Here is an 11313-nt window from a genome sequence, read left to right on the forward strand (position 1 = left end):
TGTCATAAAACAATATGTGTACTGACTGTTTAATGAGAAACCGTTTGTTCTGTAAACCTTCACCTAAAGTACAATAAAAAAAATTAAAAAAAGAAAATATGGTCTCCTCTTTGGAGGGCATTATCTTCACATTTAACAAATTTTTATTACCAAATATTTATTGAGAAAGGCACTGCCTTTGATACCGAAGACATGAAAAAGTCTAAGATGTGAATGCTGCCCTCTGTTGGAGAAGGGAGGAAACTTTTTTCTTTATGTTTCCATTTGGAGGGACATCCATTAGAGTAACACCCCTGGCTTCCTGTGGATGGGAAGAAGGGCCTCTATGATTGGTGAGTTAGGGAAGAAATTATAGAGCACAGCTTATCCCCTCCACCTTCTGTTTTGGGAACTGCCTATGGCGGAGAGAAAGTACCCTTTCTCATCTGTTCTCACTCAGCTAGTAATCTGAGGCTTAGAAGCCTTGGCCTGTGAGTGAGGTTGGGTTTTCCATTTCTGCCAATGAACAGGTGAATAGGTTTACCTTCAGAGTATATTATCACCAGCAAACGAGTCTAACCTTCTCCAAACCAAACCCACTGCCCTTGAGTCTATTCAACTCATAGCCACCCTGTAGGACAGAGTAGAACTGCCCCACTGGGTTTCCAAGGCTATAAATATTTGCAGAAGCAGACTGCCACATCTTTCTCCCAGAGGGGCTGGTGAGTTCGAATCACAGATTTTTTGGTTAGCAGCCAAGAGCTTTTATCAGGGCTCCTCCCTTCTCACTAGACCCCTAAATTTTTCAATATCAACTATGGTTTTAATAAAGATGATCTTCTAATCTTCATCTGCCTAATTGCTGCTGTTTCTGTCTCTCAATTAGTTGCAAACCCTGTTGCAACCGCTAAAAGGTCAAAGGATTTACCATCTCATAGGAGGAGCCAAATATAGCCCATAGTAAGACACTAATAAATTTGTCATTGTGCTGATTCTATTGTGCCAACATCATGGGTGTGCAATCTGTGCAATAGCACAGGGCCCTGCCTTTACAAGGGCCCCATGTTTTGTTTAATGTTCTGTTGTTGCTTCCTTGAAATTCTTGATTATTTTTAAACAAAGGACCCCACATTTTCATTTCATACTGGTCCTGCAAGTTACGTAGCCAATTCTAACCACACTTCATCAGTGAAGGGAGGAACTCTTAAAGATGAGAGACAGGAATGAGAACAGATGACAAAGGATACCAGCAAGCAGCTCCATAAACAAAAAGGAGAGAGGTTAAGCTGTGCTCAATAATTTCTTCCCTAACTTACCAATCATAGAGGCCCTTCTTCCCACCCTGGGGAGTCCATAGGAAGCCAGAGGTGTTACTCTAATGGAGGTTCCTCCAAATGGAGACGAGGAGTCAGAGACAGCTGCATAGACAAGGTCACTCTTAACCATGATTACAGCAAGCTGTCTCTTTGTATGATTGTTAGAAATATAACACTTGTCTAGATGATGAGTTAGGATTGACTTGACTTCAACTGGTTTGTTTTGTTTGTTTTTTCAGATGTGTCAGAAATTACCTAAAAGTGTGGTATATACTAGAAAATAATTTTTCTTGATTTAGCCTTTGAGGCTTATAGGGAAATTTGCAGAGTCTTGGACAGTTCCTTCTTGATGACATCTGTTTAAGCATAGTTAATCCAATCAATTGAGAAATTAGAAAAAAGTGGTGTGTGTATGTGTGTGTGTTGTGGGGGGGGATGCTGAGGTCTAATCTTGCTAATTCCTTTCATAAGGGGTTTTAAGTAATGTGGCTGCTATAGTTTTTCTGAAAAGTAGTACTTTGGTGTTGCACAGAAAGGAAACACGGACTTTAGAATCTGAAAAAACAAGGCTGAATCCTTGTTTTATTACTATGTGACTTGGGCATAAATTTTTTTGAGCCTCCAGTTCATTAAGGAAAAACTGGGAATAGTGATACCATTTCAAGGGGGTCTTGTGAAAAGAGAGAACTTTGTTCTCTTTCAAAACTCTTTTGACTATTCTGTTTTTTGTATTCCTAAATAAGTTTTAGAGTTACCATGCTGGGATTTTGATAGGATTTTGCTGAATCTATAAATCAGTTAGGGGCCCTGGTGTTGCAATTGTTAAGAGCATGGCTGCTAACCAAAAGGTCCGCAGTTCAAATTCACCAGCCACTCCTTGGAAACCCTATGGGGCAGTTCTACTCTGTCCTATAGGGTCGCTATAGGATTGCTGTGAGTTGGAATCAACTTGACGGCAACTTTTTTTTTTTATTTTAATGGATCAATTTGAGCCGAATGGACCTTTCAACAATATTGAGTCTTTTGATACCTCAACACAGTATATATCTACATTTTCTTACCTTTTCTTTAATTTGTCTCGGCAATATTTTGTCATTTTTCAGTTTACAGTTCTTATACTATTTTTTTGCCAATTTACTTTAAGAATTGCATATTTCTGGTACTTTTGTAAATAGAATTTTTTATATGTAAATAAAATAATACCTCATGACCCAATGGAGTGTATCCTATGAATGTGAGGTTGGTTTAATATTTGAAAATCAATCAATGTAATTCACCATATTAACAGACCAAAAAGAAAAACTACATAATTATCTAAATATGTGCAGAAAAAATATTTGACAAAATTCAACATCCATTCATCATAATTGTCGTTGTTAGTTGCTGTTGAGTCAGCTTCAACTCATGGCCACCCCATGTACAACAGAACAAAACCTTACCCAGTCCTTCTCTATTGTTGGTATGCACAATTCCATTGCTGTGACCACTAGGGGCCTCATCTTCCAGCACTATATTGAACAGTATTGTTTTGATCCGTATGGTTTTCACTGGCTAATTTTTGGAAGTAGATCACTAGGCCTTTCTTCCTTGTGTGTCTTAGTCTGGAAGCTCCACTGAAACCTACCCACCATGGTTGACCCTGCAAGGTGTTTGAAATACTAGTAGTATAGCTTCCAATAGCATTGTAATATGCAAGTCACCACAATATGACTGACAGATGGGTGGTGGATTCATGACAATAGCTGCTAGCTAAACTAAGAGTAGAATGGATCTTCCTCAAATAGATAAAGGAAAACTACAGCTAACACCATACTTAATAGTGGAAGACTGAATGCTTTTTCTCTCATATTGGCAACAAGGCAAGGATGTGCTCTTACACAACTTCTATTCAACTTGTACTGCAAGTCCTAGCCAGTGCAATACAATAAAAAAAGGTGGGGGCAGGAGGGGGAGAAAGAAAGGAGGGAAGGAAGAAAGTTGGATGGATAGATAGATGATAGACTAATAGATAAGTAGAAGGAAGGAAAGAAAAGCATACAGGTTGAAAAGGAAGAAATAAAATTGTCTTTGTTAATTCCATCAAGTGTATTTTTATTTCAGGAATTTTATTTTTCATCTCTTGATGAAAAAATTTTGATTTGTATCTCTTTTATATCTCCCATTTTCTTCCTCACCATGTTTGTGCTCTACTATTTTTTTAATGTGTCAAGTATTATTATAATAGCTGTTTTAATATCCTTGTTTACTCATTATATCATTGTCTTAGGCTAGGTTCTCTAGAGAAGCAAAACCAGTAAAGCAGAGAGAGAGAGAGAGATTTATATCAAGGAAATGGCTCACAAGGTTTTTAGAGGCTGTTATGTCCCAAGTCCATGGGGCAAGAAAGAGGATTCTCCTAATTCACATAGCTGCAGGGGCTGGCAAACCCAAGACCCGCAGGCTGGAAAGCAGGGAAGTAGCAGCCTGTGAAGATCGATGAAGCTCAATATTGGCAGGCAAGTTGCTAGCTCAAGTCCCAAGAACTGGAAGTCAGAAGAACAGGAGCCAGCTGCAGGATCTAGAACAAGCAAAAGCCCTGGAAAGGTGAGAAGGAAGGAACTAGGGGCGGAGGGTGGAGAGATGAAGGCTGAGGTGGAGGTGAGCCACCTCAGGCCCTGCCCCCATCAGTACCATTCAGCAGATCCCATTATGGGGGTGATCACGTATCAAATTTCAACAGGGAAGTGATCACAACATTATACAACTGCCAGAACACTGAAAATCATGGCCCAGCTAAGTTGACACACAATCTTAACCATCACAATCATCTTTGTCATTTCTGGGCTATTTCTTTTGTTTTGCTTTTCTCCTGGTTATGGATCTGTTTTCCTGCCTTTTAATATGTCTAGTAATTTTTGAATGGATGCCACTTAGAATTTAATGTTGACTTCTTTCTCTCTCTCTCCCTTGCTCCCTCTCTTCCTTCCTTCGTTACTTTCTTGTAATCCTTTAAGTATTTTTGGGATTTTCTGTAGAATGCAGTTAAGTTACTTACAACAGTTTGATCCTTTTAAGATTTTTTTTTTTTTAGTTCGATGGGTTCAGAGCAGACTTTTGTTTAGAGCTAATTTGGCTAATTTGTTTAGAGCAACTGTCTTCTCAAATTTCTACTCAATGCTCCTTGTGTTTAGAGATATTTCTACTCTGGCTGATGCGAACACATACTATTTATGGCCATAGTAAGTTCTGGCGATTTTTCTACCTGCTTTTTATTCTAGTGTCCTTTTAGCTTCAAGTGTTTTTCACACTCATTCACTACTCAATCCAAGACTGGAGAATTACCTTTTGCAGATCTGTTTCAGTCTATTCTTTCCAGTACTCTACCGTGCATAACCTAGCCATATCAATGCAATACATTATTCTTAAAATGTTGTCTTGACACAGTTTTGAGGCCCTCGCTCGAGGCTGGTCCATTCTGCTTCTTGAGTAATTGATTAAGTCACTCTCCAACCACTCCCCTTATCAAGTTCTCACATTCCTGGGCTACAACGCATACATCCTAATTGCCCCAGGGCAGGTATCCCATAACTAGAGACAATCTCTATGCTGTCTGTAGAATTATTCAAAATGCCCTATCCCCAGGAAATCTGTGAAGCCTACCTAACCCCACCTTGCTTGACATACATAAACCCTCTCCTATAATTCCAGCTTGTTGTTACCTTGTCCCCAAGTGTAACCCCTTATATGGTCTTGTGTCATGACATGCTATGCCTCGTTGTCTCTGGGAACTGTGAGTATAATAAGCCTGTTAATTTTCATGACCTCCCTGACTTCTCTTTCCTGTGTCGCACCTTACTTACCATCCCACGAATCTGTTGGGCCAGTCAATCACTATGTCTTCCCTCCCTGCTGTAGGGCCTGGAAACTCTCTTCAGAAAGTTAATATGTTTTCTTCCTCCCAGAGATTATTCTGTTTTATATATTTTGTCTAGATTTCTTATTGTTTAAGTTGAGTTAGTATATCCAGTCCCTGTTACTCCATCATGGCCAGAAGTCCATAGGCTATTTTGAGTTTGGTTAAGAACCATTTAATGGTCTATCATGTTCCTATCTAATACCCTATTATTTATTCTATGTAGATAAAATAGTTTCTTAATAACTGATTTTTTAAATTAAATATGTTAATGTTAAACATGAGTATGTATCAAACACCAAGAATTCTGATGAATAGGAAATAGAAAATAACTTGTTTATTTCCCAGGGTCTAGGGAAGTGTGTTTTCCATTGTTAAACCAGAAGCTTTGGCATCCAGCAGATACCATTTTTTTTAATATCTCACCCTAGGCTCACCCTTATCCAATGAGATGCCGAATAGCCAGAGTGAAAATAGGCTGAATCAGCCACATTTATTGTGCATCAAGGCGCACTTGGAGATGGTTAACTGACATTTTCCAGTGATCATCCTGATGTTTTGGTCATTTGGAAATATGGTCATCTTTCAAAGACGTTTACTTCTAATGTAGCAACCCTGAATATCAAATATGCATGTAGTAGCAAATGTTGGCCATTATCTAAACATCTTGGCAGGTATGGTTCAGTAGAGTATAGATCAGAGCCCTTGTTTTTATCTAATTATCTGAGCCATTCAGAAAACCTTAACTTTTTTTTTTTAGTCTAAAATACTCTAGTAATTGCAGTTGTATAGCTCTCATCCAAGTTCTTTGTGCTGTGAATGCATTTGGCCATTATTGAAAGGTAGTGCTAAATATAACCAAAGGCTCAAAGGAAGGGGACTGAAATCATCAGTAGATATTTAGATATGTCAGAATCCACTCATCTGTTCTTTTTGATCTGCTCATAAATGGAAGCTTTGATGCTATATCTGTGCTTCTTTTCAAAAGGCAGACAGTAAACAGTTTAATTTTGAGGTATTTTACTTAATGGGTTACCTAGGTAACTCTACCAGTTCTCAGTAATCCATAAAACTCATATTTTTATTTGGGAAAAGAAATAGATTGTGTATATTTGGAGAATTTATAAAGGGTGCTTTAATATCTCTGGCTGAAAATAGTCTGCAAAACTCTTTTGGTTTTAATTGTTTGATTTCTTGACTGCTACTTCTTTCACTTTGCTAGTAAATTATTCATGCATTTATTGAGCACCTCCCATGGTTCAGACACTATGCTGAGCATTGGAATAGACAATCATTAACATATTTTATTGTTCATTTCCTCTACTTTAGAATATGTATATTATGTGTATATTATGTTATGAATATTATGTATATATTCTGAATCACATACTGCATATGATTATTCTTAAATATATTGTTTAATCTTTTGTATTGTATTTCCTTTCCTCAACTTTCTGACACAAGGTTCAATTTCTTGAAAACCAATTTTTTTTCTGAGAAATCTTTTTATGAATCCATACAAATAATAAATACCTACTTGGAAAGAGTGTAAAAGAGCTAATACAAAATGAGCAAATGCATTATAAACAACAAATTTAATATTTTCCATATCTGAAACCAGAATTTTCCTTGCCAGTTTATATTTCTCTCCACAACTTTTTTTAAACTAGAAGTCTCTTTTTTTTTTTTTTTATTTAACTCTAGATGAAGGTTTACAGAACAAACTAGCTTCTCATTAAACAGTACACATATTGTTTTATGGCACTGGCTAACAACCCCATGACACGTCAGTACTCTCCCCTCTCCACCCTACTACCAGCTTTCCTGTCGCCTCCTGCCTTGCAGTCTTGCCCCTGGGCTGGTGTGCCCCTTTATTCTAGTTTTGTCCTATGGGTCTGTCTAATCTTCAGCTAAAAGCTGAACCTCCGGAGTTACCTCGTTCCTGGGCTACAAGGGTATCTGGAGGCCATACTCTCAGGGTTTCTCCAGCCTCTGTCAGGCCAGTAAGTCTGGTCTTTTTTGTGAGTTAGAATTTTGTTCTACATTTTTCTTCAGCTCTATCTGGGACTCTGTATTGTGATCCCTGTCAGAGCAGTCAGTGGTGGTAGCCGGGCACCATCTAGCTGTACTGGACTCAGTCTGGTGGAGGCCGTGGTAGTTGTGGTCCATTAATTAGTGTTTGGACTAATCTTTCCCTTGAGTCTTTAGTTTTCTTCATTCTCCCTTGTTCCTGAAGGGGTGAGACCAGTGGAGTATCTTAGATGGCCGCTCACAGGCTTTTAAGGCCCCAGACACTACTCATCTAGGTAGAATGTAGAACATTCTCTTTACAAACTATCTTATGCCAATTGAGCTAGATGTTCCCAAGACGATGGTCCCCATAGCCCTCAGCCCAGCAATTCAGTCACTAAGGAAGTTTGGATTTGTCCATGGAGCTTCCATGACCTTACCCTGAACAACCTGTGCTGGTTTCCCCAGTATTGTGTACTGTCTTACCCTTCACCATAATTACCACTTACTATTATATATTTAGTATTTTTCCAGCCCCAGGCCGCCCCTCTGTCATAACCATCAAAGATTGTTCCTTTTTGTGTGTCAACCTTTTCATGAGTTTTTATAATAGTGGTCTCATACAATATTTGTCCTTTTGTGATTGACTTATTTCACTCAGCATAATAATGCCCTCCAGATTCATCCATGTTGTGAGATGCTTTGCAGATTCATCATTGTTCTTTACCGTTGCGTAGTATTCCATCGTGTGTATGTACCATAGTTTGTTCATCCATTCATTTGTTGCTGGGAATCTAGGTTGTTTCAATCTTTTTGCTATTGTGAACAATGCTGCAATGAACATGGGTGTGCATATGTCTATTCGTGTGATGGCTCTTATTTCTCTAGGACATATTCCTAGGAGTGGGATGGCTGGATCATATGGTATTTCTATTTCTAGCTTTCTAAGGAAGCATCATATCATTTTCCAAAATGGTTGTACCATTTTACATTCCCACCAGCAGTGCATAAGAGTTCCAATCTCTCCGCAACCTCTCCAACATTTGTTATTTTCTGTTTTTTTGATTCATGCCAGTAATGCTGGGGTGAGATGGTAATTTTGTGGTTTTGATTTGCATTTCCCTAGTGGCTAGTGATTACAAGCATTTCCTCATATGTCTGTTAGCTGCTTGAATGTCTTCTTTGGTGAAGTGTCTGTTCATTTCCTTTGCCCATTTTTTAATTGGATTATTTGTTTTTTGTGGTAGAGGTGTTGGGTTTTCCTGTAGATTTTAGAGATTAGACCTTTGTTGGATTTGTAATAGCCAAAAAAATTTTCCCAGTCTGTAGGTTCTATTTCTACTCTTTTGGTGAAGTCTTTTGATGAGCGAAAGTGTTTAATTTTAGAAGATCCCAATTATCTAGCTTATCTTCTGGAGTTTGTATGTTGTTAGTTATGGTGTGTATCCTGTTAATGCCATGTATTAGGGTCTCTAGTGTTGAGCCTATTTTTTCTTATATGATCTTTTTAGTTTTTGGTTTTAGACTTAGGTCTTTGATCCATTTTGAATTAGTCTTTGTGTATGGTGTGAGCTATGAGTCCTGTTTCATTTTTTTGCAGATGGACATCCAATTTTGCCAGCACCATTTGTTAAAAAGACTGTCTTTTCGCCATTTGATGGACTTTGGGCCCTTGTCAAAGATCAGGTGACTGTAGGTGGATGAATTTACTTCTGAGTTCTCGATTCTGTTCCATTGGTCAATGTATCTGTTGTTGTACCAGTATCAGGCTGTTTTGACTACCATAGCTGTATAGTAGTTTCTGAGGTCAGGGAGTGCGAGTCCTCCTACTTAATTCTTCCTCTTCAATAATGTGTTACTTATATGGGATCTCTTACATTTCCATATAAAGTTAATGATTTTTTTTCCATCACTTTAAAGAATATTTGGATTGGGATTGCACTGTACTTGTATGTTACTTTGGGTAGAATTGTCATTCTCACAATGTTGATTCTACCTATCCATGAGCATGGTATGTTTTTCCATTTATGTAGATCTCTTTTGGTTTCTTGCAGTAGTGTTTTGTAGTTTTCCTTTGCATAGTTCTTTTACATCCCTGGTTAGATTTATTCATAAGTATTTTATTTCTTTAGGGGTTATTATAAATGGTATTGCTTTCCTGATTTCCTTTTCATCATTCTCTTTGTTGGTGTATAGGAATTCAACTGATTTTTGGGTGTTTATCTTGTATCTTGTTACTCTGCTGAATCTTTCTATTAGTACCAGTAGCTTTCTTGTGGAGTCTTTTAGGTTTTCCATGTTTAGTATCATGTCACCTGCAAATAGGGACAGTTTTACTTCTTCATTACCGACTTGGATGCCCTTTATTTCTTTTTCTTGCCTTATTGCTCTAGTGAGGACTTCCAGCACAATGTTAAACATGAGTGGTGATAAAGGACATCCTTGTCTTGTTCCTGTTCTAAAGGGGAAAGTTTTCAGCCTCTCTCCATTTAGAATGATGTTGGCTGGTGATTTTGCATAGATGCCCTTTATTATGTTGAGTAATTTCCCTTCTATACCTATTTTATTGAGAGTTTTTATCATGAATGGGTGTTGGACTTTGTCAAATGCCTTTTCTGCATCGATTGAGATGGTTATGTGATTCTTTTCCTTTATTTTATTTACGTGGTGGATTACGTTGATGGATTCTCTAATGTTGAATCATCCTTGCATACGTGGTATGAATCACACTTGGTCATGGTGTGTCATTTTTTTCATATGACGCTGAATTCTATTGGCTAGAATTTTATTGAGAATTTTTGAATCTATGTTCATGAGGGATATTGGTGTGTAATTTTCTTTTTTTGTGGTGTCTTTGCCTGGTTTTGGTATCAGGGTTATGCTGGCTTCATAGAATGAATTTGAAAGTATCCCTTCCTTTTCTGTGTTCTGAAATAGTTTGAGTAGTACTGGTGTAAGCTCTTCGCTGAATGTTTGGTAGAATTCTCCAGTGAAGCCATCTAGGCTGGTGCTTTTTTTTGTTCAGTTTTTTTAAATTACATTATCAACCTCTTGTCTTGTTATGGGTCTGTTCAGATTTTCAACATCATTTTGTGTTAGTTTGGATAGGTAGTGTGATTCTAGAAATTTGTTCTTTTCCTCTAGGTTTTCAGATTTGTTAGAGTACCATTTTTCATAGTATTCTGTTATGATTGTTTTTAATTTTAGTTGGGTCTGTTGTGATGTCACCCATCTCATTTCTTATTTGGGTTATTTGCTTCCTCTCCTGTTTTTCTTTGTCAGTTTGGCCAGTGGTTTATCGACTTTGTTGATCCTTTCAGAGAACCAACTTTTGGTTTTGTTGATTCTTTCTATTGTTTTTCTTTTCCCTATTTCATTTATTTCTGCTCTGATATTTATTATTTCCTTTCTTCTGGTGGCTGTGAGCTTCTTTTGCTCTTCTATTTCTGTTTGCTCGAGTGGTATAGCTAATGTATTGATTCTGTCTCTTTCTTCTTTTTTGATGTGTGTATCTATTGCTATAAATTGACCTCTGAACACTGCCTTTGCTGTGTCCCAAAGGTTTTGGTATGATGTGTTTTCATTCTCATTTGATTCTAGGAAGTTTTTGATTCCATCTTTGATTTCTTCTATTACCCAGTGGTTCTTAAGCAGGGTGTTATTTAGTTTCCATGTAATGAACTTTTTTCCTTGCTCTTCCTGTTGTTAATTTCTACTTTGATGGCTTGATGAGAGAAGGTACTTTGTTTTATCTCATCGTTTTGGATTTTGTTGAGGGTTGTTTTGTGGCTTAAGATGTGGTCTATTCTGGAGAAGTTCCATGCGGGTTGGAAAAGAATTGGTACTTTGCAGCTGTTGAGTGGAGTGTTCTATATATGTCTATGAGTTCAAATTGGCTGATTATGTATGTTAAGTCTTCTGTATCTTTATTGAGATTCTGTCTAGACATTCTGTCCTTTACCGAGAGTGGTGTATTAAAGTCTCCTACTATTATAGTCGAACTGTCAATTTCTGTTTTCAGTGTATTAGTTTTATGTATTTTGGAGCCCTGTCATTGGGTGTGTAGACGTTTATTATAGTTATATCTTCATGCTGGATCGTCCCTTTAATCATGAT

This window comes from Trichechus manatus, unplaced genomic scaffold, assembly GCF_000243295.1.
Source record: "Trichechus manatus latirostris isolate Lorelei unplaced genomic scaffold, TriManLat1.0 scaffold00034, whole genome shotgun sequence".
Lineage (NCBI taxonomy): Eukaryota > Metazoa > Chordata > Mammalia > Sirenia > Trichechidae > Trichechus > Trichechus manatus.